This window comes from Mus musculus, chromosome 12, assembly GCF_000001635.26.
Source record: "Mus musculus strain C57BL/6J chromosome 12, GRCm38.p6 C57BL/6J".
Classification (NCBI taxonomy): Eukaryota; Metazoa; Chordata; class Mammalia; order Rodentia; family Muridae; genus Mus; species Mus musculus.
Window position 1 is genome coordinate 45,465,848 of NC_000078.6, and position 24,540 is coordinate 45,490,387.

General features: G+C 39.0%; 1 long non-coding RNA gene across 5 annotated transcripts in view; it reads left to right on the forward strand.

Moving 5' to 3' along the window:
- Positions 1-434: 434 nt before the first annotated feature.
- Gm33680 overlaps positions 435-24,540 on the forward strand; it is a 29,044-nt gene continuing 4,938 nt past the window's right edge. The window contains exons 1-5 of one of the 5 annotated variants that reach the window (XR_003950133.1): positions 435-521; positions 593-676; positions 9,023-9,184; positions 22,765-22,926; positions 24,282-24,404. This is a non-coding gene — a long non-coding RNA (predicted gene, 33680). Of the gene's footprint in view, positions 677-9,022; positions 9,185-22,764; positions 22,927-24,281; positions 24,405-24,540 lie in introns of all 5 variants that reach the window. The other 4 variants (XR_381570.3, XR_381572.3, XR_381569.3 and 1 more) reach the window with 4 other exon arrangements.

Consider the following 24,540-nt stretch of genomic DNA (forward strand, 5'->3'; position numbering starts at 1 on the left):
GAAGATTGCCTCGGCATAATTTTGGAAATTCAATCTTGAGCCATATCCCTGAACAGTGGGACCCAGAGGTACTGGTGATCCCAAGATTTTGTATATGAAAGCTGCCGAGGTGTTTCTGGGGAGAATTTATACTTGAGTGTTTCCCCTACATTAGCTTCCTGGACCACATCACCTTTATTCTTGTTTTTCAACGGAGAAGGTAGGCTGTGAGGTTAAAAGGAGCTCAGATTGCTGCCCCGGCTTGTTTTTGCTATGGTTTGTTTCCTGCAGAGGCTTTCTTAAGCTTCCCCAAGGCCCCAGCAGCACACAGGGAGCTTGAGGCCATCATAGGCAGCGAGACTCATGGATGACCACAGGATGGCATTGCTGTTCTTCCTTTCCCTACCATACTCCTGCTCTGCATTCATAGGAGTGAGAGTGCTCCTGCAGCCTCTTGCCAGTGTCTCCTCACAACAATGAAAAGCAGTGTGAGTGGAGCCTACTAAGTCCCTTGGCCAACAGGGAAGCCATTTCAGAGCCAGGTAGGCCCTGTGTGGATGGGCAGGACAGCACATCTAAGGTGAAAGAAGTGCTTCTCATTTTATAAAATCAGTTTCCCAGATTCCTTCCGGGATGTGTCTATAACCCACGCTGTGAGTTCTGAGGAAAGAGACTACTGAAGACAAATCCAGGAGAGGTGAGAAAATAAGGCTTTTTAGCAGAAGAGCCCGCAAAACCGCTGAGTGGGGAAGTGGAATGCTTTTATCTGATTTTGGAGGCAATTTGTATTCAGTGAAAAGAGCCATTTGTTTGTTTGTTTGTTTTCTTATTTACTGCCCTCTGGTGGAAACACATTTAGAATTTAATTTTTAAAAAGATGCACCCAAATAGAAAAGAACAAAGACTCTTGTCACACATTCAAAGACACAGTCCTGCAAAGTAAACACAGGTTTTGGATTTTGAAAGTGCTTAGAGACAGGGCCGGCTGCCTCACTCTAGCAAGTGTTAAGCAGAGTTTTACGCCATTCCTGTACTCAGAAGTCACAGGAAAGCCTGAGGAGAAAACGCCTATGTTGTAACCTGCATGTTAGAATCCTGACTGCTGCTTCCTTCTGGGGAGGGTATAATTTTTATTTATGAATATCATTGTGAAACACTCAATGTTTTATTTTATGAAGTCCTTTATGTTTCTGACTATTTTCATCCTTCTCACGTTTTCCTAAATCTTCAGCCATTTTTTTTTTTTCCAAATTTCTAACTGCTTGGCTGGGAGGAAGCATAGCTCTGCCTTGATGCTGCCTTGTTGACGGGCTGCTTCCAGTTAGAGTCTTGCTAATGCACTAGGAGGATGGCCAAGCTCCAGTCCTGGAACTGAAGCCCAGGTTTGCCATAGAGACATTTGGCTGAATCCTGGATTCAGAGGGAATCTCAGCTCTGGGGACTGCACTGTGTCTGTGGGAGTAAAGAGCTGGACAGCTCCCAGGCCTGCTTTCTATGCTGTAGTTACATCTGGCATTCCTTTGCTCCATGCTGTCAGCCCCAGCAGCAAACAAAGAGAAAAGAGAGCCAACTGGGGGAATAGTTAATCTATCTCCTCTCCTTCTCGTTTTTTAAAAAAATTAATTTTTTTTGCCTTGCCTTTCCTATTGTGTATTGGCTTATTTATAGTGAATGGGGATAGTACTTATCCATTAGGAAACATATATATGCATACTGTAAAAGCTGATCTGACTATCTTGTTGAAAATGTAGTGCACACCATCAAATTGTAAAACAAGCCATCCTTATAGAGTCCTGAAGATACAGAGGCATTGTCTGCTTCTACATCTATGTCTGTGTTGTGCAGTCTCAGGTCCTTGAAGGTAGACTAGCCCAGAGACAGTTGTTTGGTTGTCCCTCTATGACTGCTGCTGCTGGTACATTTGTCTTTGTGGCTACCACAATATTTGTCTGACTGTACGATGTGTCCCCCAAATGTCATTCATTTGAAGTATTGAAACTAAAACAGCAGTGGAATGGAATACTTTCGTATGTATGTATACATATATATCTATGGGAAAACGTTTCTAAGGTCTTGGAAGAAGCTAAACAGTGCTTCTAGTTAATTCTGGTCTCCATTCTGTAGCTGAGTGCACTGGAAGAGTGTTTATTAGTGTGGTGATTCACAAAGGCCTGAGAACAAAGAGTAAATATAGCCTTGTACAGAGGACAGCTGGTTATTTAATATCCATGTCATGCCTAGCTCAGGACCTCCAGTTTTCAGGGCTCAGCTCCTGGGACAAAGAGTACCTACAAAGTGCATCTGAGACTGACTCTCCTGAAGAAAGTTTGAGAAACCTCAGTTCACAATGAGTTTGAGCCTGACCCACAAGCCATTTTCTATGAAGCAAGCTCTGTGGGAAGATGTGGTAGACTGGCTTCAGAGTGGGCTGGATTCTGTAAAACTGTGAAGGAGGATGTGGGTTCTCACACGTGGCATGGTCTGTGCCATCAGACTCTCCTTTGAGAACACGTGGGTGTGAAGTACTAAGAACTTGTTATTCTTTCCAGGTCTGCTATACTTGCACGCTGTTTGCTGTTCACATGATTTCTTTTTCAAGTGTGGTTTGATGAGATTGTTTAGACTACTGACTAAATCACAATCTCATTTCAGCTTCACCTCCTGTATGTCTCTTCTCTCCAGTCACTTCAGCTAGTGTTTAGATGCTTTCTTGATTTTCTGACATGAGTGTAGGAAGTCTCTGGGTGTGTTATAGATGTCTGACCATAGGCACATGGAAGGAAGGATTGATAACTTCCATTAATTAAACAGCTATATTTCAGAGCTCCGAGGAGAGAAACCATGGTTTTCCTCGTGTTCATACTGACATTACCATGTTACATATCCTCTCATGTTTTATTATAAGGCAGTGGTTTCTTTAATAAAAGAGCAGTCTGCACTGAGAGCAGGTTAATCCCACTATGTTCTGGAAACCTGGCAGAATCATTAATAAGGAAACCACTTGTCTGTGGGTTTAAATTAATCAGCAAGCATCCAGCAGGCAGAAACCTGAGGGGAGGAAAGAATGTTTCCCCTTGAAAAGAGAAAATATACTCCTCTCTCACTTAGAACAACAACCCCCCCACATACAGAGAGAGAGAGAGAGAGAGAGAGAGAGAGAGAGAGAGGATGGGGCAGGCTTATTAATGGAGAAATGTGCATAATGTATATTCTGGCCATAATCTTTTCTCCCTTAGGTTTTTTGTCAAGCTGTGCAAAAGAAAATCTCTGAAAGATGGGCTATGTCCACAGGAGAATACTTCTAACTGTGAAGAATCAGGAGACAGTGGGGGCTTAAAGTTTACCTTAATGGAGGGGAGTTATTTCGAATTGAATTCCAAGAGAACAAAGAGCATGCTTAAATTTCCAGATCAAGTGTGGCAGGAGCAGGGCCCAGAGGTGAGAGTAGAGAGCAGGCAGCAGGATGTAGCGATGTTGAGTGTTTCTTACCATCAATATCATTTATCATGCTGCTTCTTGAAACTGGACTGGAGTGCTAAGATTAATTCTAACTCAAGAGTTTTGTTTCTCTCCTTGACTAACAACTAGAAGCAGTGAACAACTGTGGGGTACTTTAACACTGGACAGTATTAAAACATCCAGAGCTTGTATAACATCTATGTAAGTGAAAAGAGATTCAAGAGAATGTAGAAAACTGCTTAGTTTGGATCAAATGTAGCTGAATGCAAGCTTCTGAGATAGTGTGTCTTAGTTACTTTTCCATTGCTGGGAAGAAGCGCCATGACCAAGGGACCTAATAAAAGCTTTCAGAGAATGAGTTTGTGAATATTATGGCAGGGATCATAGTAGCAAGCAGGCAGCCATGATAAGTGCTGGAGTAGAAGATGGAGCTTAGTTCTGATCTGCAGAGGGACAGAGAGATCTAGCTGGGCGTTTGAAACCCAGAAGCCTACTACAGTGATACACCTTCTCTAACCCAGCCACATCTCCTCCAACAAAGCTACACTCTTTTTTTCTTTTTCTTTTTCTTTTTCTTTTTCTTTTTCTTTTCTTTTACTTTTTCTTTTTCTTTTTCTTTTTCTTTTACTTTTTCTTTTTCTTTTTCTTTTTTTTTTTGCCACGAGGTGTTTTTAGTTTCATCAATCATACAAATAATTTTTTATAATATCCCAGGGCAAACCGGTGAAATTTGGCAGTCCGATTAGTGGAGGGGTCCCCTTCAGAGACAGGAGGGCTGGTGGTATTGGCTAGGAGTACAGCTTGTGGCTCACATCCATCTTGCAGATGGCTCTTCCTCCACATCACGGGGGGGGGAGGGGGTCTTGGAGATGACAGGGTGGGGAGGGGTGGCACAGGCCTTTAATCCCAGCACTCGGGAGGCAGAGGCAGGCAGATTTCTGAGTTTGAGGCTAGCCTGTTCTACAATGTGAGTTCCAGGACAGCCAGGGCTATACAGGAAAAAAAAAAAAAAGAAAAGAAAAAAGAAATACAGAAAGAAAAACAGAAAGAAAGAAATCTTCCTAAAAAGCCACACTCTTTTTTTTTTATTAGGTATTTTCCTCATTTACATTTCCAATGCTATCCCCAAAGTTCCCCATACCCTCCCACCCACTCCCCTACTCACCCACTCCCACTTTTTGGCCCTGGCATTCCCCTGTAATGGGGCATATAAAGTTTGCACAGCCAATGGGCCTCTCTTTCCACTCATGGCCAGCTAGGCCATTTTCTGATACATGCGCAGCTAGAGACACAAGCTCCAGGGGGTACTGGCTAGTTCATACTGTTGTTCCACCTATAGGGTTGCAGAGTCCTTTAGCTCCTTGGATACTTTCTCTAGCTCCTCCATTGGGGGCCCTGTGATCCATCCAATAGCTGACTATGAGCATCCACTTATGTGTTTGCTAGGCCCCGGCATAGTCTCACAAGAGACAGCTATATCTGGGTCCTTTCAGCAAAATCTTGCTAGTGTATGCAATGGTGTCTGCGTTTGGCGACTGATTATGGGATGGATCCCCAGATATGGTAGTCTCTAGATGGTGCATCCTTTTGTCTCAGCTCCAAACTTTGTCTCTGTAACTTCTTCCATGTGTGTTTTGTTCCCAATTCTAAGAAGGGGCAAAGTGTCCACACTTTGGTCTTCATTCTTCTTGAGTTTCATGTGCTTTGTATCTTGTATCTTGAGTATTCTAAGTTTCTGGGCTAATATCCACTTATCAGTAAGAACATATCATGTGAGTTCTTTTGTGATTGGGTTATCTCACTCAGGATGATGCCCTCCAGGTCAATCCATTTGCCTAGGAATTTCATGAATTCATTCTTTTTAGTAGCTGAGTAGTACTCCATTGTGTAAATGTACCACATTTTTTGTATTCATTCCTCTGTTGAGGGACATCTGGGTTCTTTTCAGCTTCTGGCTATTATAAATAAGGCTGGAAAGCCACACTCTTAATTCTGTTTTTGTTAGTTCTTTTATTTATTTACATTTCAAATGTTATCCTCCTTCCCAGTTTCTCCTTCATACTCTTAATTCTTATCAAACAGTTTGAGAGCCAAGCATTCAAATAAGCCTATGTGGACAATTCTCACAAAGCCACAACAAAACAGTTTTTTTTATGTTAATATATGGCACTAAAGCTTAGTATTGTTTAATTTTAGTGCTTACTTGCTAAGACTAGGGTTTATTTACTTACTTATTTATTTTACTTTTGCTTTCATTTTTGTTTTACTCGGGAGCCACACTGTAGCTGAAAATATATGGTAGACACAAGATGTACTTGCTTGATATCAAAGGGTAGATTTTAGCTATGGCATCTCAGAACAGATAAAAGCTTGACCAGTATGCCAGAAGACCCAGGCATGTCTGTTGTTTATAGAAACTGTACTTTGGACAAATCTTGTACCTCCCTGTGCCCCTTTTTGTGAATATCCTAAATGAGAAAAAAAAATGTTTATCAAGTCGTGGGTTGTCAAAATAACCAAATTAAATAAAAGTCAATTAATGAGTTATAAAGGAAATTATAAACTTGTATAATAATATAACATTGTATATTATCGCCAAATGCATATTTTAATGGAGACACAGTTTTAGCTTCTTATTTATATCATTGAAAAAGTTGCTTCACTTCCTTCATATAATAAGTGAAAAAGATGGACGACTCACTACACTCTGATTCTGAGACAAAAACTGCACTTTCTGTGACTCTTATCTCATGCTCCAACGCATCCCCTATGGCTATGAGCACCTAAGAGATGGTTTTGGTACATGTGGTTCAACAGAAATATTCACTCTATCTAATTGAATCAGCCACATCGTCATTTAAAAGAATCTTCAGCTAAACTTGGGTTAAAAGGGGGATGATTGGATTAGATTCATCATTTGCTTTCAAAGGTTTGCATTTGTATAAGATTGTCTTTGTAATTGCTATTATATTACTTTAGAATCACCACCAACAGTAGTGGCATGTGTACAGTGAGCTTGAGAGACAATGTCAATTCCTGGAAAGTTGGCTAGCTTTGCAATCTACACATGTAAGCCTTCATTGAAGGGAAGCAAACTATTGTACTTCATGAAGACCACAGAAAGAAGAGACATGGTAATTAAAATGGGATTAAAGGAGGTTGCTGTCCTCAGTGTGGCAGCTCATTCCTTGGGTGGCTGCATAAGGTGTTTTCTCACTGACTACATGAGACCACGCTCCCCGCATTTCATATTTTATTTTATTTTCCATTTTTTATTAGGTATTTAGCTCATTTACATTTCCAATGCTATACCAAAAGTCCCCCATATCCACCCACCCCCACTCCCCTGCCCACCCACTCCCCCTTTTTGGCCCTGGTGTTCCCCTGTACTGGGGCATATAAAGTTTGCAAGTCCAATGGGCCTCTCTTTCCAGTGATGGCCGACTAGGCCATCTTTTGATATATATGCAGCTAGAGTCAAGAGCTCCGGGGTACTGGTTAGTTCATAATGTTGTTCCACCTATAGGGTTGCAGATCCCTTTAGCTCCTTGGCTACTTTCTCTAGCTCCTCCATTGGGAGCCCTATGATCCATCCATTAGCTGACTGTGAGCATCCACTTCTGTGTTTGCTAGGCCCCGGCATAGTCTCACAAGAGACAGCTACATCTGGGTCCTTTCAATAAAATCTTGCTAGTGTATGCAATGGTGTCAGCGTTTGGATGCTGATTATGGGGTGGATCCCTGGATATGGCAGTCTCTACATGGTCCATCCTTTCATCTCAGCTCCAAACTTTGTCTCTGTAACTCCTTCCATGGGTGTTTTGTTCCCACTTCTAAGGAGGGGCATAGTGTCCACACTTCAGTCTTCATTCTTCTTGAGTTTCATGTGTTTAGCAAATTATATCTTATATCTTGGGTATCCTAGGTTTGGGGCTAATATCCACTTATCAGTGAGTACATGTTGTTTGAGTTTCTTTGTGAATGTGTTACCTCACTCAGGATGATGCCCTCCAGGTCCATCCATTTGGCTAGGAATTTCATAAATTCATTCTTTTTAATAGCTGAGTAGTACTCCATTGTGTAGATGTACCACATTTTCTGTATCCATTCCTCTGTTGAGGGGCATCTAGGTTCTTTCCAGCTTCTGGCTATTATAAATAAGGCTGCTATGAACATAGTGGAGCATGTGTCCTTCTTACCAGTTGGGGCATCTTCTGGATATATGCCCAGGAGAGGTATTGCTGGATCCTCCGGTAGTACTATGTCCAGTTTTCTGAGGAACCGCCAGACTGATTTCCAGAGTGGTTGTACAAGCCTGCACTCCCACCAACAATGGAGGAGTGTTCCTCTTTCTCCACATCCACGCCAGCATCTGCTGTCACCTGAATTTTTGATCTTAGCCATTCTGACTGGTGTGAGGTGGAATCTCAGGGTTGTTTTGATTTGCATTTCCCTGATGATTAAGGATGTTGAACATTTTTTCAGGTGCTTCTCTGCCATTCGGTAATAACCAGACTCCTGGCAGAAGTTGTGTTCCACTCACTAGAGGTCTTAGGATCTCGAGTGGAATCCTGTGTGGGCCCTTGCGGGTGTTGGGCAAGACTCTGCTGGCAAGGTAGCCCGGGGCTCGAGTCGAGCGGAAGGGACTTGTGCCCCAGATCAGGCCCGGGTAGCCTGCTTCCCTATGTACCGCAGTCTCAGGTTCCGCGTGATTGGATTGGGGCAGGCGCTGTGTTCCACTCACCAGAGGTCTTAGGATCCCGTGGGGAGTCCCGTGTGGGCCCTTGCGGGTGTTGGGCAAGACTCTGCTGGCAAGGTAGCTCGGGGCTCCGCATTTCATATTTTAAATTAGCAAGCTATTTAATAAGCTTTGAGGTTATGCACATTACTTAAATACTTTTTGAAAGTGAAAAAAAACATTAGTAATAATCGGTTTCACAAGATAGCGTTAAGTTTGTGACTAATAGAAGGAGAAAGAAGACATACTAGCAAAGGAATGTTCAAATCATCTCCTATGTGAGATTACTCACAGAAATATTCTTAACTAAAAGGCAAAGCAGCAATGCTCAGGAGTAATATTATACAAAAAGCTCTTTCTTCTCTCTCTCTGCATGTGTAACATAGATGCAGATGATGTATATAGTATAAATAGTATATATTCTCATATGCCTGTATATAAAACATAAGTACATATAGCTATTGCTCTATATAAATCCTTGCTTTTTACATATCTATATAGACATAAATATCTGTATGTTTATGCTAACACATCAAGATATCTCTAAATGTGGGGACTTTAACACAGACATATAGATGCATATAATGTTGAAATAATGACCAACCATTTACATGTTGAAATCCATTTATATGTGTGAAGAATTGGTTTTTAAAAAGCTCACTTAAATAGGAGCATTAAACATGTTTTTGCTAATTTTAATCCCAAACTACTATCACTGTTTTGGTGAACATTAACCCTCTTGGATCAATCACATACTACTTTATATGTGGAGAAGAATTCACTATCGTGGCATCTCACTGAGTTAAATTACTTAGTGCTGACTTACAATATGACCCAATCTTGCAGAATCCTTCAGGACATTTGCAGCGTTCAGATGGGATTCCCTTTTTCCATCAAGGGTGGATTTACTTGCATATGATGCACCTTGTGGCTTTCTGCAGATTATACCTCATCATGGTGGCAGTGACTGCTTCTGGCTCCCTAATTCCGCAGTTTCCACAGGCTAAGGTAGACAAAATGGCAAGTATGACACTAATATTATTGATAAACAGTTTGACATTGTGTTAATCTGAACCACAACGAACATAAATATTGTAAACTTGTAAAGCATATTTTATATCTTCCTTAATATTAGTGCTTGCTATCATATAACCTCATGTAATATATTAAGGATCTTTAATACAATTTTTATTCTGAAAGCTGTTAAACCCATAGATTAGAATAATGGAAGTGCTGTTAGTTGAAATGTTCTTGTTTATTAATATTATGCTCTTATCTTGTTCCTCCAGTCCAACACAACCTATACGACTGACACATAGTTATTTTAAATTGCTTCATAGTGGCTCCTGCTCTAAGGTTTGCAATATCTATTAAGAATCTTAATGAGAGGGTTTATAAACCTTCTTGGCAAAAATAAACAATATAAATGTTTTGATGAGAAAGGATAAAGTGAAATGGAATTTGAAGTGAGAGTAACAGCAATTGCCAGGCTGAAAATTTTTTTTCTCTAGAAAACAGCTTTATACCATTTCAGTGTGGAGCATGGCAGCCTAGCATTAGAGTGAGGTTTTGTTTTGTTGTGTTTGTTTTACAAAAGGGACACATGGTTTATTATTGGCAAGGTATCATTTTATGCCACATACTATTTGCTCAGACCTTTCATAGAAACCATTTGCCTTCTCTCGTCATATACCTCTTTATAATTTTCTCCTAATGTTCAAATAAGAAAAACAAAATGAAACAAAAATAACTGAAATAAGTAGATAGCAATTTAAATTGTTCTGTATCTATTGTTGACTATCACAAGTTTCATGTGATTAGAATTTTTACTTCTGTCTGAATTCTAATATGCAAATGGCTCTGCGGTGCCACTTGATGGATGTGTGTATAAAGTTACAATATTATATTTTTAAATGTTCTTTACAATTAATACTGGATTTGAAAATCCTCTTGTTTTTCTTTTTCTTCATTATTTCATACCTTCTTGATTTCTATTGTGTCCTCAACTCCTTTAGCCTTAAATGCATGCATGATATCACTAGGAAATTTTTTGTGTGTTTGGTTCAAACTTAGATACTTAAGTTGTGCCTCAGAGCTACATTCAAATAGGATGAGTAGTAAATGAAAAAGGATTAAAATATAACTTATGGAAAATAATTGATATTTATACCCCAAATCAATAACATCAACCAAATAAAATTACAAATCTCCAGTTATACACCAAATGCTAATTTGTGAGTTCTCTCTCTTGGGAGACCATTAAAACACTAAGAATTTATTCCGATGCCTAATTTGTATCTCTTAGGAAGGGAAGCATTCTTTTCATTTCGTTCTAATAGTCTGCCCATATGATTGTACATGATGATGACTCCTTGGCAGAGCCTATCATGCATTTATGGAACAAGTGCATTTTAGTCACCATTACTGCTATTCTAAAAACTGAGTATTTTCGATTAGCAGTTCAAGCCAAACAAACAACTCCACTCTAGGACATGTTTTTTTTCCTTTCTGGAGAATTGAATAATTTTTTTCTTTTGATTTAAACAAACAAACAAACAAACAAAAAAGGAAAATAGGAAAAGAATACCCAACCTTCTCTTGTCAATGGAAGTTACCAGTTCATGAGGGAAAAAAAAGCTTTTTACTTCCTTGTAACTGTAAAAACTCTGACAGCCATTTAATTTAGAATTCAGATTTTTTTATGAAAAATTTGAATATTTTGTGTAGATGGTCTCTCTCTCTCTCTCTCTCTCTCTCTCTCTCTCTCTCTCTCTCTTGCTTTATCTTGTTTCTTTGAAATGAGTTGTGGAAGAGACCTCTGTGTGCTCAGTTAATACTTTGGCTTTTAAAAAATAAATTATATGGGGCCAATGGGTTAGATGAAGAAAAGGATCTAAGAAGTATTAAATTCAATAAAAATACTGTTAAAACTGAGTTCATATTTAAATGTGTTGAAAATATTGTTTGGAAAGGCTTTAAGCCTTTGGCTGTTGCCTCCTGTTCACTCTGCTTTTGCAGATTGTCCTTTGTGGGTTTAAAGGTCAGTGTGATGGATGGGCTGGGACCTAGCCAATGTGCTTAAGCAGAAGCTGAGAGTTCTTGGGTTAGTGGAGCACAATTCATAAAATGCTTTGTGGGGATCCAGAAGCATATTGCTAGATGCTCCTATCAAGGGAACTTATTGGTTCAAATTACATCCCACTTTTATATTATTTTATTTATTAGGGAAAACTGTAACTTGAGGACACTCTCCTAAACTTTGATCTCAATTTGTGTTCAAACAGAAATTTTGGATTTCTTTCTTAAAAGCAGCGATAGTAAAAAATACTCTGGGACCCAAACTCATTCCGGACTCTATTATCTGGCCTAAGATGGCAAATACAATTACCTTCATTACATAGTCAAGAATATAGAGGTAGAAAGAGAAGAAATGTTTTGGGTAAATTATACATAAATTAGAAATTGAGCACCAATCTCTGGGCAATTTTTATCTACCCCCAAATAATAAATTAGAGTTATTTGAAGATTTGTTTTGTTGTTCTTTTTTTTCACACCCCCCCAACTCCCCTACCCACCCACTCCCCCTTTTTGGCCCTGGCGTTCCCCTGTACTGGGGCATATAAAGTTTGCAAGTCCAATGGGCCTCTCTTTCCAGTGATGGCCGACTAGGATATCTTTTGATATATATGCAGCTAGAGACAGGAGCTCCGGGGTACTGGTTAGTTCATAATGTTGTTCCACCTATAGGGTTGCAGTTCCCTTTAGTTCCTTGGGTACTTTTCTCTAGCTCCTCCATTGGGGGCCCTGTGATCCATCCTCTAGCTGACTGTGAGCATCCACTTCTGTGTCTGCTAGGCCCCGGCATAGTCTCACAAGAGAGAGCTATATCAGGGTCCTTTCAGCAAAATCTTGCTAGTGTATGCAATGGTGTCAGCGTTTGGCAGCTGATTATGGGATGGATCCCTGGATATGGCAATCACTAGATGGTCCATCCTTTCGTCACAGCTCCAAATTTTGTCTCTATAACTCCTTCCATGGGTGTTTTGTTCCCAATTCTAAGAAGGGGCAAAGTGTCCACACTTTAGTCTTCGTTCTTCTTGAGTTTCGTGCGTTTAGCAAATTGTATCTTATATCTTGGGTATTCTAAGTTTCTGAGCTAATATCCACTTATCAGTGAGTACATATTGTGCGAGTTCCTTTGTGATTGGGTTACCTCACTCAGGATGATGCCCTCCAGGTCCATCCATTTGCCTAGGAATTTTATGAATTCATTCTTTTTAATAGTGTTTTGTTGTTCTTGTTTAGGTACTCCAGATGTTTCCAGATATATGGATTTTTATCAAATTCTTAGAAGACCATTAGTCAGTGATAAAAACAAACCTGGCAGTGAGGCAATCTGTTTAATCCTTGTATATTTGTGAGTCTACAGTTTTCTTTTATACTGACTAAAACCTTTTAGTTTTCATTCTCAATGTATCCTTAGTATTGAGAACTTATCATTCAGTGTAACTTCATTTATCTTACCAGTTTCTGTTAAGCCATAGGTTACTAAACAAAAGCCCCAGTACCAGGAGTGGTATAGGTACTATATATTTGTTGGTTAGGGACGTTCCAAAGATTACCCAAGGGAAAAAAAAATGGTCTTTCTATTCATCTTATTTGCCCATCATAACTAGACTATATTGCTGAAGACACCACACACGACATATGTATGGCATAAAAAAATCAAACTAGAAATGAACTCTATCTCTCATAGTCTTAGGTGGTATATTTTATATGCCTAAATTGATAGGACATCAAGCTTCCTTCCATATATTTAATCCACAGACAGATGCTAATCTCAGCCTTAACGTGAGAATCTTCTCCTTCCATGGAATGTCAGTGAATATTTTAACAAAGTACTAAAAATAAGTAGTGAACAAAGGCTCAATCTAAATAAGATATTCAGATAATATACTCGAATGATTGGGGGAATATTGTAGAGTGAGCAGAAAGAGTTTAAGAGCCCAAAGAGGGAAAGAAAGGGAAAACAAATTGGGGGCAAGCTATAGACATTGGAATCATGAACTCACATCAACTGCAAATACTTTCAGTGAGTCTGCACATGAGTGGACTTTCCAAGTTACTTTCCAAGACACTGAAAGCCATTTTGGATAGTCTAAAATAAAGGGGAAGATGCCTCTTTTGCTCATCTGTTCTCATAGTGGAGCATCACTTGGATGTAAATAACTAAAACTGCAGTTGCCTATCTGAAGTTTCTTAGTTTCTAATTTAAGTTTTCTCATCTCTTGTCAAAACCCTTGTGCCTGACCTCATTAACTGTCCTGCTGAAGTCTCACCACATCATGTTTATGTGCACTATGCTTTCTGCATCCTAAGGCTACCCCTTCCAGTAATTCTTTTAAAGAAATAAATTAGATGCATCAGCCATAACTTACTGATAATAAACCTAAATTGAATCTACTAGTCCAAATTCCTGTAAATTTTATGGAGGGTGAAATGTACTAGAGACTCAGTCAGATGCACTGATTGGGTTCAAATGTGACCTGATGCTTTGAGTTTTCAAGAATTATTCAACCAACACTGAAATATTTTATTTTAATATACTTTGATCCAGGAGAAAATTAAACTGAATTAATAGTACAGCTACTTAAAGTGTTTTCAATGAAGAATTCACTAAGTTTCTGGATACTGAAATGACTTACATAGAAATTTTATTCCAAAATATCAAGACCTATAAACATGTGGGTCTAAAACTTTTACCAAGGAGCTGCTTATTCATTAGTAGAAAACATATGTGATACCTGTTTGACCCACTAGAAAAAATAAGATTTTTTTTAAGGCCAGACACAGATGTGTATGCCACCTTTACACTGTTTTGGCCTGGGCTATCACTACTTCTTTTTATTGGTTTTTCCTTGAGTATGTTTCTTTAGTTTTTCAGGTAGCTGCTCTGTTGTGAAAATGAATCCTGGATTATAGAGAAAAAAAAGCAGAAGTTAATCATGAATTTTGGAAAATTAGAACATGTCATGAAACCTAACTTTCAAAGGTCATATTGTGATATTTCAAATAGCTACTTTGAGTATCTCACAGACCACAGGTCCTTATAAAGAAAGGCAATTTTCTTTTTAGAAAGTGAATAACAGCCTTATTTATAATAGCCAGAAGCTGGAAAGAACCCAGATGCCCCTCAACAGAGGAATGGATACAGAAAATGTGGTACATCTACACAATGGAGTACTACTCAGCTATTAAAAAGAATGAATTTATGAAATTCCTAGCCAAATGGATGGACCTGGAGGGCATCATCCTGAGTGAGGTAACACATTCACAAAGAAACTCGCACAATATGTATTCACTGATAAGTGGATATTAGCCCCAAACCTAGGATACCCAAGATATAAGATATAATTTGCTAAACACATGAAACTCAAGAAGAATGAAGACTGAAGTGTGGACACTATGCCCCTCCTTAGATTTGGGAACAAAACACCCATGGAAGGAGTTACAGAGACAAAGTTTGGAGCTGAGATGAAAGGATGGACCATGTAGAGACTGCCATATCCAGGGATCCACCCCATAATCAGCATCCAAACGCTGACACCATTGCATACGCTAGCAAGATTTTATTGAAAGGACCCAGATGTAGCTGTCTCTTATGAGACTATGCCGGGGCCTAGCAAACACAGAAGTGGATGCTCACAGTCAGCTAATGGATGGATCATAGGGCTCCCAATGGAGGAGCTAGAGAAAGTAGCCAAGGAGCTAAAGGGATCTGCAACCCTATAGGTGGAACAACATTATGAACTAACCAGTACCCCGGAGCTCTTGACTCTAGCTGCATATATATCAAAAGATGGCCTAGTCGGCCATCACTGGGAAGAGAGGCCCATTGGACTTGCAAACTTTATATGCCCCAGTACAGGGGAACACCAGGGCCAAAAAGGGGGAGTGGGTGGGCAGGGGGGCAGGGGAGTGGGGGTGGGTGGATATGGGGGACTTTTGGTATAGCATTGGAAATGTAAATGAGTTAAATACCTAATAAAAAATGGAAAAAAAAAAAAAAAGAAAGTGAATAAACATTTGCTTCTTAACTTATGGTCCAGTCCCTGCTAAGAAAACAGTGCAAATTTAGTTCCTTCTACCAGGTAACTTTAGATTCTGAAGGTGCCTACCTAATAAAATTAAGAATTTTAAAGGTTTTTAAAAATAGCGTGTGTGTGTGTGTGTGTGTGTGTGTGTGTGTGTGTGTAAGTCTCCGTGTGTCTCTATGAGTCTCTGTGTGTCTCTGTGCATCTCTCCCTCTCCCCCTCCCCCTCTCCCCCTCCCCTTCTCCCTCTCCCCCTCCCCCTCCCCCTCCCCCTCTCCCTCTCCCTCTCCCTCTCTCCCTGTCCCTGTCCCTGTCCCTGTCCCTGTCCCTGTCCCTGTCCCTGTCCCTGTCCCTGTCCCTGTCCCTGTCCCTGTCCCTGTCCCTCTCCCTCTCCCTCTCCCTCTCCCTCTCCATCTCCCTCTCCCTCTCCCTCTTCCTCTCCCTGTGTGTACTTACTGGCACATACAGGAAAGTACAACTTTCAGGGGTTTGCTTTCTCATTTGCTCCATGGGTCCTGGGGATGGAGCCCAGGTTGTTAGGTTCAGCATCAAGTTCCTCTCCCAATAGAGCCATCCCATTGGTCCGCACTGGACATTTTTAATACCAGCAACAGATCTCTTTGCCCTGTCTCTGCCTAAGAAAAGGAAAAAGAGGGTGCATGCTATTGTCATGGGAAACTCTGGGCAAAAGATAACTGGACTATAACTCAAAAGACTTGCATTTCTCTTCTTGCTCTTCACTATGATTTGAAGTTTGGTGTATGTCCTTTCATTTCATCATCTATAAAAGTATGGTTCTGCTCTAAATACAAAAGGAAGTTATTGTGATGAGGAATCAATGCCAATATGCTCTACCAAGGCAGCGTAACTTGTAAGCACAGACACATAAGGCTTTGAACCAAAGAAGCAGCTATTTCTCTGTCCTTTCTTTTGCTTTTCAATACCCAATGCAAATAACTAGTTCTCCATGGAATAATTCTAGACAACTACTTCTCCTTTTTACAACCCCACGTATCTTTCTGAGTTTTTCCTCAGTCTTGTCCAAGAAATGCTTCTTCTCAATTCCTCTGCTTCTCACCCTCATTGTCTCATTTCTGTTAGACCAAGCAAAAGGATTTTCAGATGAAAATAATTATTCTACCTCATTATGCATCATTATAATTTCAGTGTTTTCAAATACATTGAATTCTCAATTGAAATGATATAAAATACATGCTCTTAGACCTGTCAGTATCACTCTGTTCTTTCTTCTCTTCAATCTCTTTGCCACTGCTGTATAATCCTTGCTCCAAATCCTCCTTTAAGATTAAAATACAGTCAAATACCCAGGGCTTTTCCTATTAAGACACTATTTCTAGTTTTGTAGTCTCTGTAACTCCTCAATACCTAGTTTCATTTTCAACTTAAATAAAATATTTTATAACAAAAATGCTGCACTAGTCTTTTAATCTGCATACTATGAAAATAACCCAAAGAGTTTAAATTCCAAAAATTTTAAAACACTTTCAGAATTATTGGAAAGAAGTGACTGGGCAGTCTGACTTTTGAATATTTTCAGCTAAGAAGCATCAACTCTAAGCACCAGAGCAGCATGTTTGTGACAATCTGAACTTATCTAGGTTTTATTGCAAGCATATCTGCAGAAGAAAGTGAAGTCCAAGGCAGAAATAATGCATGTGTCCTAGCAGACACTCTGCTTCCCTCTGATAATGTCATTACTGCTGGTGGTAATCATATTGCTCTACAAACAAAGCAGATTTTCATTTTGTTTCATGGTTCTAATGAATAGATCTCCATTTATACTATTACAAGTCATTTTAGAGCAGTCTCTTTTCTTCCATTGCAGTTAGAATAATGGATGATCATTTCTACAATTACTTGGTTGTAATTAAATCTGTGCATTTTGCTGACTGCTTTAATGGTTGAATGTTGAAGCTTGTTGCTGGAGGTTTCTGGCATCAGTAGAATGGCACTTCTCTTGCTTAACTTTCTCCCTGGAGTTGGGTTGATAATTTTATCAGGCATAGACTCCTTTTCAGTACATACTGGTTTCATCAGACAAGACTTAGAGAGGAAAGAGGAAATAAATATATTTGAGCTGTGATGAATTCTAGTTATTCTTATATTTGAGAAAGAAGGAGACTGCAAGAGTTCTCTGGTAAGATGAATGAATGTGTTTATGTTGCCTTAGAACAGGTGCAGGAGGAGGTAAGTCATAGGAGTAATCACTAGATTGACCAGGTTTCACTTGGTACAAGGACATTGTTTCTCTCAAGTCCATGTCACTGCTCCCAAACATGGCATGCAATTAGCATATGGAATATCCTCAGTTCCATAGTCATCAATTGTAGACTTGAATTAGTCCCATGTAGATTACACTTAAGTGAGAAATCTTGGTTCCTAAGAAATCTGGATTTCAAGGCCAAAAAGGATACTTGCTTTCTGACTCACCTATACTATTGATGTAATATGCCAAAGTTAATTTAGGTATGTTTAATGTTCAATATCTTTTCGCCACAGAATCACCATTAAGAGAGTATCTAATATTCTTTTTCTGGATGGGTATTACTTCAGACATTCAGCTGCTTTTTGTTCTAAAATAGTCTATTTGTTGAGCAGTAAACACTTCTAATAGTTAACAATTCCTCTAATGCCCAATTAAAATCTGTTAATCAGTCAGAGTTCTTTTATGTTTTCACCTTTTCTCATGAAACAAACATGGCTTTCTAGTATAATACACATGAAATTTCCTGCTAAAAATTACATTGCTTTCCCTGACTTCTTGGCGAACAATAATACTTGGAGAATGGATAGAACTAGAGTGGGAAAAAGGAAGAGGAAAGCTATGATTTCTGAGGAACATTCTTCCCAACTTCCTCTCAGCAAAATATACAACACAACCTTTATGACACTCAACATGGGGCATTTTTGTCTCTGGTCCTATGCTTTCTAAGAAAGGTTGATATTTGGGGTTTCTCATTTACAGGAGGTGACAGAAGTTGCAGTTCCTTCCTCAGATCACATCATGATCATTGCAGTTGCCTTCAACAAACTCATTTTTTTTTACATCTTACCTACACTTTCTAAAATAGGAGAGCTAACACCAAGAACATTCATCTATATTCCTGCAGCATAGACAACCTTTCTCTCTGGCTTAGTCTCCCCTCCTGGAATCGCAGTCACAGTATAATTTCCTGAGAAAGAGTGGAATGTAATAGTATGGGTGGCACGTCTTCAACTTCTTTAAATATTTCATTTTTTACCATGGTTAGTTAATCTAAGACTTCCAGGGGGTTGAGAGACAATCTTTATCTACATTTAAAATGATCTTTTTATTTCTTTCAAGACTTGACTTCTATGTCTAGGTAGAGAAGAAACAAGGGTAAGGAGATTGAGTGGCATCCACATTGGCTTATCTTGAGTTTTATTTTAATATAATGGATAAGGAAATATAGACCTATTTGTATTTATTAACTGCATTTTTCTGTTTATTTTCCCTTTAAATATGAAATTATTTAATCCATTTGAAATAATGGATTACTGACAAGCCTATTGTAATATTATTTGTTTTAGTGGCTTAAATGAGAATGGTCTCCATAGAATCATATATTTTAATCTTTGGTTCCCAATTGGTGGATGAGTTTTGGAAGGATTAGGACATGTGCCCTTCTTGGAGGTATGCGATCACAGGGGTGGACTTTAGGGTTTCAAAAGCTCACACTAGGTATGTTCTCAGATTGCCTCTATCTTGTGGATCAGTAGCTTTCCGCTGCTTCTCAATGCCATTCCTGCCTGCCAGCTGCTGTACTCCTTACGATGACAATCATAGACTAAGCCCCTTAAACTGGAAGCAAGACCCCAATTAAATGTTTTCTTTTATAAGTTTTCTTGGTCATGGTGTCTCTTCATAGCAACAGAACTGTAGCTAAGATACTCTTTTAGTAATAAATTTATAGAAGCAATCATAAGTTTTGATTATTCCTATATTATAGTGGGCATATAAGAGAGGCCAGAAAAGGAATGTTTTTAAATGAACTATGAGAGCAAACTGATAATATTCTGGATTGCCTAAGGATGGTACTATAGAGATAAGTGTTTTTGTGACTCAAGCATAGTTTTCTTGGACTGATCTCATAATTCCTGAGTTGGTAGCATCAGCAACTCTCGATAATCATTCATGATTCATCTTTTTTTTTCACACTTTCGTCTAGACTTACCTACTTAATGAGAAACATTGGAGGAAGGATGATTCTGATTTGAGATCCAGTGTGAGGGCCTCTGGTGTGATGCATGGGCTTCTCTATCATGCAGCAATGAATTTAAATGGACATCCATCACTTGTAGTCTTATAAATATATTCATGACCTTGAGAGCCTTGAATTCCTTCCAAATAAAAGTATTTAATAACAAGTTCTCCTTCTCCAGATTGTTGCGAGGCTCATATAGCTAGCAAAATGAGTTTCATCTAGTATTTACTCTCTGTCAGGCATTGGTTGCACATGGAATGTCTTAACTTTGCTTTTCACGATCACCCAGTAGAGTGTAGCATTTGCAGATGAAGGAACAGACACAGAAAAAGGCTGAGGTGCTCTTTCAGGCTCATTTAGCTTGTGAAGAGTAGAGCCAGACCCTACAGGTCTTTTTCATAATTACCCTTATATTATAAGATGTCTGAGAGTAAGTGCTGATACTTTCCTGCTCATCTTCCTGGCATGCCATTACACTAAACATGGAGAATTCATTAATTACCTGTTTATTCTTATTATAAAATAGAAATACTAGTTGAGGTTGAATAAAAATGAAAACTAAATGAATATAGGTTCAAAAAAAGTTTAAAATATGAACATTTTGGGAACCATTTGAAGAGGCCAGTCCAGAGTCCTCTGATTTTGATTTCTTTCTATCTGTAGCTGCTGCTTCTTGGTAAAGGAGGAAATCATATGAAAGAATCTAATTGTTTTCCTACAATATCTCTTTATACTCTTAGAAATTATTGAAACTTTGTAAAATATTTGTTTATGTTACAGTCAAACTGTCTCTGACCCACTAACTCCCAATAGTGACACAGAGCCTTTTTATTATTTATGAAAGCTTAGGTGAAATATTAGGCTATTTCCAAACTAGCTCATATAACTTAATTACCAGTCCACATTTGCCCCGTGGTCCATTACCTCTCACTATGTCCCAGTATGTCTGACTTTCTCCAGGTCTGGCTGCTGAATCTCTTGCCTCTCAGTTATTCCCATTGTTCTTATCTCTGCCTGGAAGTTCTGGCTTTCCTCTCTTGCCTTGGCTATAGGCTGTCAGCTCTTTTTTAAACTAATCAGAAAGTTATAGAGAAGGTTTACCAAACACTCAGGCAGATGATGATCTAATAAAAATAGCAATACCAAAGTTTTACCTGTACTCAACTCTCTGGTGGCACAGAAATTATCATTTGCTAAATACAAAGACAACCTGTACATAATGCATATAAAAAGATTATCCCAACAATATGGTTTATTTTGTTACAGAAAGTCTCACGTTTTAAACTCCAGTTGGTCTTGAACTTGTACTTATGGTCATCTTTCTCTTACTCTTCTGCTCCTGAAGAGCAAGATTGATAGGCATGCACCTCTATGCCTGCCTTATATAATGTTTATCAATCAAAATTGCTATATTTGAAATTAAAATATAATTATTATAAACTTTTACTTATATAATAATAGTTACATGCTATCATTAAAAATTATGAAACTGGAGCTAGAGAGATGACTTAATATTTAAGAATGCTGAATCTTATTGGCTTACTTTAACCAATAAGAATGACTGAAAAGAAGGATAATGTGATGAAATAAAAGTAATAAAATAAAAATACTTCAAAAGGAAAAGGAAAATATTTAAATAATACACAATATCTCTGCTATTTTATATGCTCAGTTCCTTTACTTTCGATCTTTATGCGTGGATATGACATGCTTTTTAACACTGGGTTTGATGTTCCTAATAAGAACAGTTTGATCTTTAAGTTTAGAAAATGTTCCAATACTTTCTACTATGCATAAATGTGATACCCAATTCAGTTACTTCGCCACTGCAGCATCTGACATAATTACAATAGTTTAAGCAGGTTGGCTCATGCTATAATAATGCATGTTTTTATAGAAGTGCTACATAAAACATATATAATGAACATAATGTTTAGTATACCATAGATTATATTTGGCATGTTCAGTAGTTATTTTATAAGCGTATGTGAAATTTTATATCATCCTTAACAGATGGGGAATAAACAGTAACAGGACTTGTTAATTTTTTTATTATACATCGGGAGAAAATGAGTAATAATGTTAGAAAAAAACATATTGAGGCTAGAAAACTGTATAAAATGTTTTAACACCCATTTTAAAATCTTGGGGTAGAAAAGGAACATAAAGTACCTTAGAATGTTTTGGCAGCATCTGTTATCAGTAATGATTGCTCTAGAAGCCATTACTGTACAATAAGAAAAAATATTCTCTGGCTAAAATACAGCCAGCTGTGTTTCTGTGATTCAGGAAACAGATATACGCAGAGTACATACAACAGAAAAGGAAAAACTTTAAAATCTAGAGTGTAAAATGTATTAAAGCAAACATGGAGACTCATTTCTGGCTCAGATCTAAATGAACTTAGTGACCCACATCCATCTTTGACTACCTGGGCAGTTTTAGATGACTTTGCATGTGCTGTTTCAGATCTAGATGAGCAATGTAGTGAAACTGTCCTGTGGCCCTCTTGCTCCAGACCTTTTAGACTTTTACCTCCCTCTCTCATATGTTTGCTGTATGTTTACTGTCTCCAAAACTGGCATATCAGAAGCAAGTCTTTTCAAACTGTGCTTAACCTTTCAAATTGCTTCCATTACAGTCCTCTTAAAAATAGAAATAGTCATGTTACCCCCAAGCTTATGAGCCCCTGCTGACTCTGAGGGCTCAGTCTATACTTGAATATGGAATATTTCACTCTCCACCCTGAGCCATCACATGCTTCGGTACCATCCCGGATCATGGCTGCTGCATCTTTTCCTGTGTTTTACACATGTTCTCTGTTCTGGAAAAGCATGCTTTATTTAGGAAGTCTGTGATGGTTTGTATATCCTTGGACTAGGGAGTGGCGCCATCTGGAGGTGTGGCCTGGTTGGAATAGGTGCGACCTGGTTGGAATGGGTGTGTCACTGTGGGTGTGGGCATAAGATCCTCACCCTAGTTGCCTGGAAGTCAGTCTTCCATTAGCAGCCTTTGGATGAAGACATAGAACTCTCAGCTCCTCCTGTGCCATGCCTGCCTGGATACTGCCATGCTCCCACCTTGATGATAATGGACTGAACCTCAGAACCTGTAAGCAGCCCCAATTAAATGTTTTTTTTATAAGACTTGCCTTGGTCATGGTTTCACAGCAGTAAAACCCTAACTAAGACAAAGTCTTTGCTCATTTCAGAAGATAATGGCTAAGTATTTCTCCCCAATATTTACAGGCTACTGAGGAAAAAGGACTTGGCTTCCACCTGGGTCCTTACAGAATACTGTTTCACACCTTCATGGCCATGCCTATTACATTGTTCATTCCTCGTGTGTTTACAGTCTCCTCAACATGGTGGGCACCAAAACAAAATGTTGTAACTTCACTTCTGTGTATGGTAAGTAGGAGCTATGTTTTGATTAAATGGAAAATGGTGAGAATTTCTGAAATGGATTTAAAGTGTTCTCCAGTTCAAAGTGAGGCTTGGAATGTTCGTTCTCATGAAATCGTAACTGAGGTGGTGGTGGATTAAATTTAGAGCAAAGGTCAAACACTCTCTTGTGACAACTTGGAGCAAAGAACAATAGAAGACAGAAATGCTCTTTTTAAAAACGGAGCCTACAGCCAAAGACGAGGGTCTCTCACACTGAAGCATCTCATATGTGTGCTGTGCTTTATTTTGATAAAAAGGCAGTGAAACTAGAAAATAGTTAATTTGCTTTAGAGAAAGGTGATATGAACAGATAACTCATTTTTATTTTCATGAGGGAGAGGAAATGCAGGGAGGGCTATTGATGCAGATAGGAGAGACTGCTCTGTGTGAGAGCTCCCTCTCTTGGTGGCTCACTTTCCTTTTTTGCCCTTGATGCTTTCCGGGGTTGAAGTGGAAGTCAAGAAGCACCTGCTTGTTCTCTCAGAAAGCATTGTGGTTTCAGGGGTTCCACCATCTGTTGCTTTCAGGGTTACCTAGCACAGTTTTGGAGATTGGGGAAGGGGGGTGTTGTAGTTAATTCCCTCTGGTCTCTCTAGTCTTAACCTCTAACCTCTTGCCACTGTTGGTTAAATAAATTTGTTGCCCTTGACGAAGATGATCAATTACGGTGGGTTTTTGAGAGTGCTAAATATTCTTTCCTATATGGTTAGTCTTTCAACAGCATGCTTTGGAAAAGAAGAAGAAATAATATAAAGCTGTGGGATTTTGAGTATTAATGGGTAGAGAAGGAGCTTGCCCACCAACAGTGAGATGTGGGTAGCCACTTAGTCATCTGTTTAAAAGATTGACTATCTTTTTTCACTATCTTTGTGTTACCTTTGCCTTTAGTTCACACAGGTATTGAAAAGAAAACCAAGGAACATCCTCGTGTGGGGAAACATTGAATAGATCAGGCTGAGGGAAGTGGGATCCAGCTGTACATCCAGACTCGCGCGATCCTGCTTAACCAAGGGGAACGTAAAAGCATGGGAATGGCTCAGTGGACACAGGGGACAGAAGTGGGCTGACCCTAGTGCATATTGGAGACTCATGAGCATGGAGGAGGTTTCTGTTCTTTTGCTTAAAGTTTTCCCAAGCAGCCTGAGGCTGTAATGAAGCTCAGAGGAGCCCAGAGGCCTGATAGAACCTCTCCCACAATGAATTCCCACAAATTTAAGAAAGGTAGCTTGGGAGGCAATTAAGGACTGATTTTTCGGTCTTACTGCTTTTGGTACAAAATGTGGATTTTTCTGCTTCTGTTACTGCTGTTTCTTTTAAAGCACAGATCCGAAGGATACAAAGCACTTCAAGCTTTTACATCAGGCTTTTACTTTTAAATCACCAGAGGAGGAAATAAAGCCCAGATGATGGTTCACGTATTCACCTGGCAGCAGCAGCACAAGGTGCGTGCATTCACCTTGCTTTTTATGCCACATCACTTCATTTTAATTCAACAAATAGTGAAGATGTTATGTGTCTAAAACAATAACATTTTAGGCATAAAAAGAAAAAATATTCTTCCATTTCAGGATATCACAA